Genomic DNA, 12,045 nt, shown 5'->3' on the forward strand with positions numbered 1-12,045 from the left:
CATGTGGAACTCTGGTTTCATTCTGAGTGGCAGGTGCTGGGACTTGGTTTTGGGTAGACCAGATACATTGAGATGCTCTTTCTTGAACACCTGAGCACACCAGATAAAATATTTTAGTGGAGTTTCCCCGGTTTACTGGACTGACTAGAAGGGAAGAGGTCTCAGAGGCCTGGACCAGTGATGGAGTGCCGAGTCCAGAGGAGACAGGAACTTGGTGATTCTGAGCTGTGGCCTGAGAACCCAGGGCAAAAGGCAGACAGGCCTGTCCCTGTGGATTGTTGGTACCCACAGAGCTGGGATGGGGAACTGAGCAACAAAGGAGCCATCCTGGTGTCGGGGGGAGCAGCAGAACCACCCCCCCCAAGAACCTGCAGCCAGATGCAGCTAGGAGTCATTTCAGGAGGAGGTGGGGAGAGTGGAGCTGGGGGTGGGGAGCTATTGGGCACTTCAGGGGAACAGGAGACACAGAGAGGGACTGGGATATTAAAGGTGATGGAGACATGGGGGGCGGGGAGCGCTTGGCCAGTCCTGTGAGGCGAGGAAATAGCCAGGCAGTTCTGATCTCTTCCGTCCCCGCAAACTGAGAGCAGGTGGTCAGGCTGGGTGGGCAGCAGCATCTGAGGTGCCGCTCCTGGGGTACCTTCAGTCACACCAGGTGGTTAGGGAATAGAACAAAATTAAGGCAGGACAGCCTCTGGGCAGGAATGACGGGGGTCTTCACAACATATAAATAAAGGACACAGGAGCCCCTGTGCTGACGGCGCTGCCATTGTCTGTGATGGGAATTAAAAACGCTCAGGGCTTCTCACGGTCTGTGGATCCCCAGAGTCGAGAGCTAGGCGTCTTCTCTGGACAGTGGTTTTTGTAGAACGTCAGTCCATTGGCGTGAGCATGAGCTTCTGTGACCTGATGTGGGGGCCACTAGTTAATGAGAAAGGAGGTGGGCCATGGTATTAAGCGCGGTCAGCTTCTGTGTGAAATGCTGCCTTGGAGGTCGTGTGTCCCAAAAATGTCTTCAGTGTTCTCCAGGTAACAGAGACCTTAAAATATTTGGTGCAGACCCAAAGAAATACACCTTCCGGGTTCAACCTCAGTGTTTTTAAAAGGAGGCTGCCACACAATGCAAGTGCTCCCTTTCTTGGACAAACCAAGTCAGTTTTCACGAAAACACTGGAGCTTAAAGAGCTCTGACTTTGAGGCGCTCCAAAGCCAGCTGCCCAGTGCACATGACCCAGAGGAGACCAGTCAGTGTTAAATCTTTACGTTCGCTTCCAATTTCATACACACTGAACCCTTTGAATACAGATACCTGGGGGAAGTTCGTTGCTGCTTTTCCTGTCTGCTTTAGTTTGTTTTGTAAAAAGTATAAAGTTCTGAAAATTAGCTGTTTAAAAAAACAGAGTAGCTCTGGGGGTGGTAGTATTTCTAGAAGTCTGGCAAATCCAAGTGTAAACCTTTCTTTAGAAACTCTTGTCCAGCTCAAGTTGTACAGAGAATACATTCTAAGGAATACACCTTTGTTGTTAAAAAACAAACAAACAAAAAACCCAAAAACACTCATTTAACCCCCAAAGAAACAAGAGTCATCAGAAAAAACAGTAGAATCAAACCCACAGATTTTTCAGATATTGGAGTAACCAGACACATAACATAAAATAAATATACTTAGTGTATTTAAAGAAATAAGGCATTTAAATATTAGTAAGAAGCAAGAGACTATAAAATGATTAGATAGATCATGAAACAGAATCAGAGAAAACTTCTGGAGATAAAAATAAATTAAAATCTATGAATATAGTCTCTGAAAAGAAGGGATTAAGAGACAGAAGAAGAGAGTGATTTAATATAATGTAATGATCTAAGTGGAATTACGGAAGGAGAGAAAGAATGGCTGAGAATTTTCCAGAATGGATGGCAGTTGCCACTTCCTAGGCTCAGGAAGCCCAGTGGGTGTGTAGCATTGTATCTTCTATGTACTGAGAGAAAAATAACTATCAAGTCTAGAATGTATACCCCAAACTGTTATTCAAGAATGAGGTGAAATAAGACATCTTCATCTGTGATGTGATTTTTGTAAGAAATACATATTTGGTCTTTGTCCCTAATCCGGGCGCAGAGCTCCTAAAACTCTTGGAATTTTCTAAGTGATGAGATTGATAGAGATACATTGATATTCATAACAAGCCCCTGTCAGCCACTCCAGAGTTTATGTTAATGAGGTGATTTTGGAAACCCCGGTGGATGGGGGCTGGTTGCGAGGGAATCAACCATGTGATTAGAGGGTTAGAACTTTGAATCCCCTGACCTCTGGGAAAGGGAGAGTTGCTGGCGGTTGAATCAGATGCCAAAGACCAATGATTTAATCAATCATACCTCTATAATGAACCTTCTATAAAAACCTAAAAAGGATGGGGTTTGGAGAGTGTCCAGGTTGGTGAATATGTGGAGGTTTGGGGAGAGTGGCGTGCCTAGAGAGGGCATGGAAGCTCCACGCCCCTTCCCACATACATTGCTCTCTCCATCTCTTCCATCTGGCTATTCATGAGTTATATCCTTTAAAAATAAACCGGTAATCTAGTAAGTAGAATGTTTCTCTGAGTTCTGTGAGCCATTGCAGCAAATTAATTGAACCCAGGGATGGTCATGGAAACCCACCTATAGCCAGTTGATCAGGAGCGCAGGTGATAACTTAGACTTGGTTTTGGTGTCTGAAGTGGTGGTAGGGGGGGCACCCTTGTGGAAATGAGCCCTTAACTTGTGGGTTCTGATGCTGTCTCCAGGTAGATGGTGTCAGAATTGGGTTGAATTGTAGGACACACAGGCAGTCTTGGAGAATTGCCTGATGTGGGGAGAGAGCCTGCATGTTTTAGAATTGAAGAAGCAAAAAGTTCAGAGTTAAAAAATTCTAAAGGATGTCTTTAGGCAGAAGGACAGTCCCATAGACGAAATCCCACAAGGGAAGCTCTGAAATACAAGACTGGAATGAATAGAGGAATGAAAGGTAAATAAATGGATAAATCTAAAAGGCTGAATTTAAAAGTTGGTATTTATAGTCCCTATCTTGGGAGAGAGTTTATGCTAATGAGAAGGTTCAGGGTGGGCCCTGAGATGGCCTCAGAATGAAGACCAAGTGATAAGAGAGTGGGAACTTTCAGTCCCATTTCCAACCTCCAGGGAGGGAGGGGATCTGGAGATTGAGCTTCCATTAAAAACTCTTGAACAAGATTTGATGAACTTCCAGGTCGGTGAGCACGTCGAGGGGCTGGAAGGGTGGTGCCCGGAGAGGTCATTGAAACCCCATACCTTGCCTTGTATGTCTCTTCCAGTAGGCTGTTCCTGAGTTATATCCAGAACTCGGGTAATAAACCAGTAAACCTAAGTAAAGTGTTTCCTGAGTTCTGTGAATCATTCTAGCAAATTATCGAATCTGAGGAGAACACGGGAATGCCTGAATTTGTAGCCAAGCTGAACAGAAGCACTGGTGGGCTGGGCACCCCATGGTAACTGGCATCTGAAGTGGGGGGCAGTCTTGTGGGCTGAGTCCCAACCTATGGGGTATGATGCTAACTCAGGAACTTAGTGTCAGAACTGAGTTGAATTGTTGGACACCTGGTCAAAGAAAGAGAACTGGAGAGTTGGGTGATGTTGGAAGACACCACGTTATTTTGATGTCACAGAAAAAAAACTACAGAAATCCTTCTCATCATTAATTGGCAAATCAAATTAATAAGAGTCAGTAAACACAGGTTGATAATAACATAATCCTTAAGCTTGACCTAAAGCCTCCATCAACCATTGCACTCAGCAATCAGAGAGTACACATTTCTATCAAAAGCACGTGGAATGTGTATGAAGATTAATCTTGTTCTTGGCCCTAAAGTTTCCACAAGTTTCTTTTTCTGTGGGGGGAGGCAATTAGGTTTGTTTGTTACTTATTTTTAAATTTTTTTAATGAAAATGCTGGGGGTTGAACCTAGGACCTTGTGCATTCTAGGCACACTGTCACTGAGCTATGTACCTTCTCCCGTTTACAACTTTCAAAGAACTGGTTTCATGGAGATTCCTTTGATTACAATTCTATTTAAAAAATTACCAATAACTAAAAACCTTCATCACTTGAAAGTTAAAAAAGTCATATCTAACTACCTCGTCAAAGAAAAAAGTCATCACAAATCATTAGCTGTTTAGAAATGAAACGTAAATGAAAATACAACAAAATTTGGTTGTGGGTGTACATTTATCAGGGGTAACTTTATAGCTTGAGTCATATTATTGAAAAAGACCAAAAATTAAGCAGCTGTGCCCCTGACTTAAGAAGTTAGCAAAACAACAACATAATAGACTGAAAGAGAGTGAAAAGAAGGAAATAATAAGGTAAAAAACCGAAAGGCAGAGGAGCGACAATGCCAAATACTTTGAATCAACAGGGCAGTGGGAGTGGGAGGAGGATCCCGGGGTGCTGCAAGGGAGGCAGGGTGGCTGGGTCTGCACCCTCCCCCTGCCTGGCCTTTCTAGAAAACCCCTCTCTTTCCACCCCACTGTGTTTCCTTTTCATGTTTCCTCTCCCAGCCGGTGCTGCAGGTAATTTGATTTTCCAGAAGCTCTCTTAAAAATACATACTCTGTCCCATTTTCTTCTGGGTTTATCTCCGTGTTCTTTCTCTGCGTAGCTGAGGTGGTTCTGTGTGTAACACATCAGTTTCACGTCCTGTATTTCCCCCCACGTACCTTGAGCACTTTTTCCTCTGTCATCACCATGGATGTTTTTTGTGGCTTCCTGGCATCTTCAGTAGCCCTTGGTTGACTCAGCTAGGCCACTGATGGACATCCAGTACATTTTCTTGGTTCTTCTCTTTCATTTTTAGCTATGGTGATGTTTCAGTCTCGTGCTTGCATTTCAGATTTCGTGGCTCACTGTGGGCAGGGGCGGGATGCTGACCTCCTAGTGGGTGGCACTGAGCCAGCTGTGCTGTGTTCTTGACTTGCCACTGGTTTCAGGAGTATAAATAGGTTTGAGAAAAATGATCAAGTGGGAGAGCTGAGACTGAGTGGGACAGAAACCCTACTTTAAGAGGCCAGCATGAGACCCCCAGCCTATCTCAGTGGAGGCTGGTGGATGGGTGGGTCCGGAGTCATTGCCCTGTTGACTTCTCCTCCCCCATTAGGTTCAGACATGTTTTCTCCAACATTTTATTACGAAAAAAAGGAACACATGAAGTGCGAATTTTGCGGTGAACACCCCTGGACTTGCCCCATTCGCAATGAGTTGCTGCTGTGCTTGGTCCTTTGGGTATCAATCCCGCACCCTAATTCTCTATACTCCCCGCCCCCACTTGGCCTTTCTTAATTTTGATTCATTTGCAAGCAAGTGGCAGGCCTGAGCTCCGCTCATTCCGAACACCTTCATTGATACCAGTTATGGTCCATTTTTTCCCCTTGGAGGTGAAATTAGCATATAGTGAAACGCACAAGTCCTGCTATTTGATGGATTCTGAAAAATACATACAACTGTGCAGCCCAGACCCTGAGGAGATCTGGACATCCATGAGCTACATGTGGTAGCTCTCTCCTGCCCCTCCCAGCCAGGCTCTGTCCTCCAGCTACCACGGATGGACTGAACCTGCTGTAGAGCTTCACATGGGTGCAGGCACACAGTGCTGTGGTTTCTAGGGGTGCTTTGTTCTCAGCACATTTTGGACCCTCCACCACTGTGCGTGTGTCCCCGGTGCAGTTCTTTTATTGCTGAGTAGGGCTGGTTGAGTGGATGGACCACAGCTTCTCCATCTCCTATGGAGGGACCCCTCCCCCCTATCCCAGGATGCTGGCACTTTGGGCTGTTATGAGGAAAGCAGCAGTGAGCATACAAACAGGCGGTGGCCGGACCATCTGTCAAAGTAGAACTCTGACCCACAACCTTTGACCCTCCGACCAGGAAACCAACCCACCATCTTCAGTGGCCAACCCGGAAAGCCAGCCTGCTGTAAGCTGGACTTGCAGGCTGTCAGACTGCCATCTCCAGCAACAATCCAGGCAGCCAAATAACCCCTGTAATTAGCAATCAGCCCCAAACCACAGGACTTGATCAATAATGTGTGCTCCGTATCTTTTGTTCCACTTCCAACTCAGGACCAACCAGAGAAAGCCAAATATGCTCCCTTGACCAGTCCCGCAGGGTGCTCCTAGTCGGTCGCTCTGGGTCCCCAGGCCCACAGGCCTCCCCTTTTCCCATGGGGAGGCTCTGCAGCCCCTGACTGCCTCTGACTCCCTCGCTGCAGCGAGATCTGAGCCCACGCCATCCTCTGCTCCAGCAGCCTGCGTTCATTTCCACACGGGACCAAGCCCTTTGTGGACACAGGCTTTCAACTCATGAAGTCAGCGCCTAGGGGTGGGTGTGTGGGGCCACACGGAGGAGGGAGGGTGTGTGTAAAGAGCTGCCTGCCTTCCCCTACAGCGACCAGTCCATTTAACGCTCCCACCGACAGCCAGTCCAGCGCCAACATTTGGTGCTGTCAGTCTTGCTGATTGCCATTTGGGGATTTGGTGTTTACATTTCAGGCATCTCAGGCAGATGCCTGGCTGTGCGTGACGGGGAGCTGAAGGGGCGTTCCCCCACTCTCTGTGGTCTGGGCACCTGATCAACTCAGTGTCCTCGTCTTCAGTTTCTTTTCAACTGTTGATTCAGTTTGGGTCACGTTAGCGTTTGTGGGAAAAATGAATTACTTCCAAATAGATTTCATGTCAGAAAGCTCGCAAAATGAGAAGTTCGTCAGGGAAGGTAATGATAGCAGGAACCCTGTGGATGAAAAATCTGGAAATTGCTGAGTTCTGGTCTACATTTCACTCATCCATTCATTCAACAAATAATATTGAGTGCCGACAAGCCACAAAAGAAAAGTAACAGTATACTGGGTTGCCATAGCTCTGCAGTGAAGAATTAAACAGAATGGGACAGAGTGTGTGGAGATGGGGTGAAGTGGGGGGATGGGCTGTCCGTGGTAGGATGGGTTGTGTTGGGGGGAACCAGGCTCATGGGGTTACCGGGGCATGTGCAAGGGTGGGGTGCATTGGGGGAACAGTGCTTGTGTGAGATGGGGGTGGTTGTGGGGATGGGGCAGGGTTGGGGCACATTGCGGGACAGAGTGAGTGCAGAGTCAGGGCATATTGGGGGACGGGGCAAGTGTGAGGATGAATTGCACATGGGGTCGGAGAGCACTGGAGAGATGAGGAGAGCACGGGGTTGGGGTGCGTGTGGAGAACAGGCACATTTGGGGGATAGGGCACAGCCAGAGTGCATTGAGGGGATGAGGCATGTGCAAGGTCAAGATGCATGAATGAGGGGTACACCTGGGGGCAATGGGACTGGGTCAGAGTGCATGAGGGGGTGGAGCACCCTGGGGGGACTGGGCACACGAGGGGCAGGGGGCAGGGGGGCATATGTGCTGAGTGTGTCCGGACAGAGGACACATCTGGAATACCCTTCAAACAGCCGAGGCCAGTGTGGCTTGGAGCAGGGTTACAGGACAGAGACTGAGGAAGGGGTTTGCAAAGGGCTTGGTTGGCACTATCCCAGAGTAGAGTGGGGGTTGAGGGAGAGCCCCTGGCTGAGGGGTGAGGGGGTGCCGGCAGGGCGGGGCAAAACTGGGTTTACCTTAAAGCACATGGGGCTTGGAGGAATTGGGGTGGCACTGCACTGGCTATTTTTGTGGGGGTGGGGGGGCGACTGGGTGTTCAGTGGGAGTAGGTGGGGTGTGGCCTGGGGGTCCTGAGCACAGAGGAGGGCACCACTGAGAGGATGCAGACTAATGTAGAGGAGCATCGGGGGGCAGGCTGCTCACAGATACGGGCTCAGGGCCTTGAGGTTGTGCGACCTCTTCTGACCCACCCCAGGTACCCCATCACCTTGTGCTGGGCTGTTTTGTCTAATGGGGATTTTTGCCAATAATTGCAGTTGTGAGACATAATACAGAGGGGTGCCAATACCCTTTGCTCAGTTCCTCCCCATGGTAACTTTTAGCAAAAACGTGCTGGTGTGTGTCACACCGGGATATTGACTCTGTTACCATCTGATGGCCTCGTTCAGAGCCCACCATTGTCTTTGTGCTCATTTGTGTACATGTGTTGAGTTCTGTGCAGTTTTATCTCATGGGGAAGTTAGCATGTCTCCACTAGAGTCAAGACGTAGAACATCTCCATCCCACAGGGTCCTGTTGGCTCTTTATAGTCACACCCATGTTAACCCATCCTTAACCCCTGGGCTTCGCTGATCTGCTCTCCATTTCTAAAATTCATCATTTCAAACATGTTACGTAAACGAAATCTTACCATAACCTCTAATGTTGGCTTTTTCCACTTGCATAACTCCCTGGAGATCTGGCCAGGCTGTATCAACAAGTGATTTCTCTCTGTGGCTCAGCCCGATTCCATGGTATGGCCCTCCAGAGCCTGTTCAACCATCCACCTGTGCCAGGACATTAGCGTTGCCTCCAATTTGGGGTGATTACAAATAAAGCTGCTATAAACACTCATATACAGTTTTCTTGAGAACACAAATTTCATTTCTCTGGGATAAATTCCCAGGAGAGCAATGACTGGGTCATACGTTAGCTCCGTGTTTAGTTTTATATGGAACTGGAAACTTTTCCAGAGTGGCTGTACCATTCTACATTCCTGCCAGCATCGTGCGAGAGATCCAGTTTCTCTGCGTCTTCGTCAGCATTTGCAGTTTTCACTAATTTTAATTTTTAGCCATTCTGATAGGCATGCAGGGTATGTCATGGTGGTTTCACTTTAACTCTCCTCGATTGCTAAATGGCGTTGAACCTCCTTTCATGCGCTTATCTGCCACCTATGTGTGCTCTTTGGTGACATGACTTCTCATGAATTTTGCCCCCTTAGCAACTGGGTTGTTTATTTTTACCATTGATTATATATTTCGATACCAGTCCTTTGTTGGATGTGGTAGATTCTCATTATTTGCAGTAGTTATGTTCTATCGCGTCCCAGCAAACACTGAATTGATGAAGAGTGAGCTCCCAGGGAAAGAAGGGAGGTAGGTTCCTGCCCGCCTCTGGTCACATTTTTGTCAGTTGATCAATAGGTACCTTTATTTGATACGTGCATCTGTTTAAAGATGCCTTATCTCATATATACTGCTGGCACATTAATGATGAACTCATGGCCGACAGCATGGTGACTTGTACCTGAAGGAAGGTCACCCAAGGAATTTTCTCCGTGAGGCACATCACAGCCCTCTTGTGCTCTGGACCCCTAGACAGCACTTCAGCTCTTATTCTTGGGGGCTGTTTTAAACAGGTAATCACCAAGGAAAAGCACAAAAATGCAAAAAATGTAGCACCGAATCAACCATGCAAAGAACGTTTGTTTACAGCCTGAGAGCTGGGGTGCGAAGGCAGAGCAGCGCCTTGTTCCTCTTCAGCTGGGAATGTGGGCGTTGGGAGAGCCGAGCATTCACTGGTCTGAGCATGTCCACGAGGGCTGCGAAAGCACCTCGAGGACTGATTTGGGGATCACAAGTTAAACTTAGGGAGTAGGTGAGTTCAAAAATAGAGACCCTGAGGGTAATGAGGATTGACTGTGGTTTGAAATACGGTCATCCCTTGGTATCCTGGGGGCTTGGTTTCAGGACCGCCTTGGGTACCCAAATCCGAGGATGCTCAAGTCCCTTATATGAAACGGTGTAGTATTTGCATATAACCTGTGCACATCCTCCTGTATACTTTCTTAAAAGGTTTTTTCACTGATATATAGTTGATTCACAATATTACATTGGTTTCAGGTGTACAACATAGTGATTCAAAATTTCTATAGATTATACTCCATTTAAAGTTATAAAATATTGGCTCTTTTTCCTGTGCTGTACAAAATACCCTTATGGCTTATTTATTTTATACATAGTAGTTTGTACCTCTTAATCCCCTACCCCTAGCTTGCCACCCCCCACTGATAATCACTAGTTTGTTCTCTGTATCTGTGAGTCTGTTTCTGTTTTGTTATATTCATTTGTTTTATTTTTTACATTCCACAAATAAGTGATAACATACAGTCTTTGGCTTTCTCTGTCTGACTTACTCCACTAAGTGTAATACCCTCCAGGTCCATTCATGTTGTTGCAAATGGCAAAATTTTATTCTTTATGGCTGAGTAGCATTCTACTGTGTGTGCGTGCGTGCGTGTGTGCATGCGTGTGTGTGTGTGTGTATACACACACACACACCATATCTTCTTTATCCAGTCATCTGCTGGTGGGCATTTAGGCTGCTTTCTTATCCTGGCTATTGTAAATAATGCTGCTGTGAACATTGGGGTGCATGTATCTTTTCAAATTAGCACTTTTGTTTTCTTTGGGTATATACCCGGGAGTGGAATTGCTGGATTGTATGGTGGTTCTATTTTTAGTTTTTTGAGAACCCCCCATACTATTTTCCACAGTGGCTGCACTGACTTTCATTCCCACTATCCTTTTTCTCCACATCCTCACCAACATTTGTTGTTTGTATTCTTTTTGATGACAGCCGTTCTGACGGGTGTGAGTTGGCATCTCATTGTGTTTTGATTTGCATTTTCCTGATGATTAGTGATGCTGAGTGTCTTTTCATGTACTGGTTGGCCATCTGCATGTCCTCTTTGGAAAAATGTCTGTTCAGGTCTTCTGCCCATTTTTTAATTGGGTTATTATTTTTTTTAATGTTGAGTTGTATGAGCTGTTTGTATATTTTGGATATTAACCCCTTATTGATCATATCATTTGCAAATAAGTTCTCCTATCCTGTAGGCTGTCTTTTCATTTTGTTGATGGTTTCCTTTGACATGCAAAAGCTTTTAAGTTTAATTAAGTCCCATTTGTTTATTTTTGCTTCTATTTCCTTTGCCTTAGGAGACAAATCCAAAGAAATATTGCCATGATTTATGTCAAAAAATGTTCTGCCTGTGTTTTCCTTTAGGGTTTTTATGCTTTCTGGTCTTACATTTAAGTCTTAAATACATTTTGCATTTATTTTTGTGTACGGTGTCAGAGAATGTTCTAATTTCATGTTTTTACTTGTAGCTGTCTAGTTTTCCCAGCACCAACTTTTGAAGAGACTGTCTTTTCTCTATTGTATGTTCTTGCCTCCTTAGTCATAGATTGATTGACCATAAGCATGTGAGCTTGTTTCTGGGATCTTCTATTCTATTCCATTGATCTACGTGTTTATTTTGGTGCTAATACCATACTTTTTTTTTTCTTGTTTTTGGACAAGAAAGTAGGATTTATTGGTGGGTGTGAGTAAGGAGAGAGCAACACAAAGGCTGTCACGAGTGCAGGTCTGCCATTTTTCTAGGAGGCCATGATTAGAGATGTACTTGACCCCACAGCCATCTGGAAAGAGCTGCTTTTCTGCCACCATGTTTTCAAATTCATCTGCACTAAACTTAGTGAATCTCCACTTTCTGGTGATGTGGGTCTTCTCCAGGGAACTTGAACTTGACACTATGTAGGGCCCCAGTCACATGCTTCTTGTTCTGCGTCTTGGTGTGGGTGAACATGATGACTTGGCCAACGTAGACCCTGATCACTGTGTCCTGGGTTGTTCCAAAGGCACCACAAATACCTATCTGGAGCCTAGACTGGAGACAGCATGCCAGACATGAATATCCACTGGGAAGGGCTGTCAGCAAGGTCCCCTAAGGCAATTCATACAAACAACATGCTGCATACACTACCAAAGAGGCTGCTGTTTGCAGCCATTGCACACCAGTCCCCCACAGGAAAAAGAGCAGTCGGCATAATTAGCTGCAGAAATACCATACTGTTCTGATTACTGTAGCTTTGTAGTAGAGTTGAAGCCAGGGAGTGTGATTCCTCCAGCTCTGGTGTTCTTTCTCAAGATTGTTTTGGCTATTTGTTTTTTGTGTGTGTGTTTCCATACAAATTTTAAAATTATTTGTTCTAGTTCTGTGAAAAATGCCATTGTTATTTTGATAGGGATTGCATTGAATCTGTTGATTGCGTTGGGTAGTATGGTCATTTTAACAATATTCTTCCAAT

General features: G+C 45.8%; 1 non-coding gene across 1 annotated transcript; it reads right to left on the reverse strand.

Annotated features, from left to right (window-relative positions):
* Positions 1–11,663: 11,663 nt before the first annotated feature.
* Positions 11,664–11,796, reverse strand: LOC116277611 (small nucleolar RNA SNORA70). Its single transcript, XR_004187095.1, has one exon. It is a non-coding gene; the product is annotated as a small nucleolar RNA SNORA70 (small nucleolar RNA).
* Positions 11,797–12,045: the final 249 nt, after the last annotated feature.

Source organism: Vicugna pacos, chromosome 3 (genome assembly GCF_048564905.1).
Source record: "Vicugna pacos chromosome 3, VicPac4, whole genome shotgun sequence".
Taxonomy (NCBI): domain Eukaryota; kingdom Metazoa; phylum Chordata; class Mammalia; order Artiodactyla; family Camelidae; genus Vicugna; species Vicugna pacos.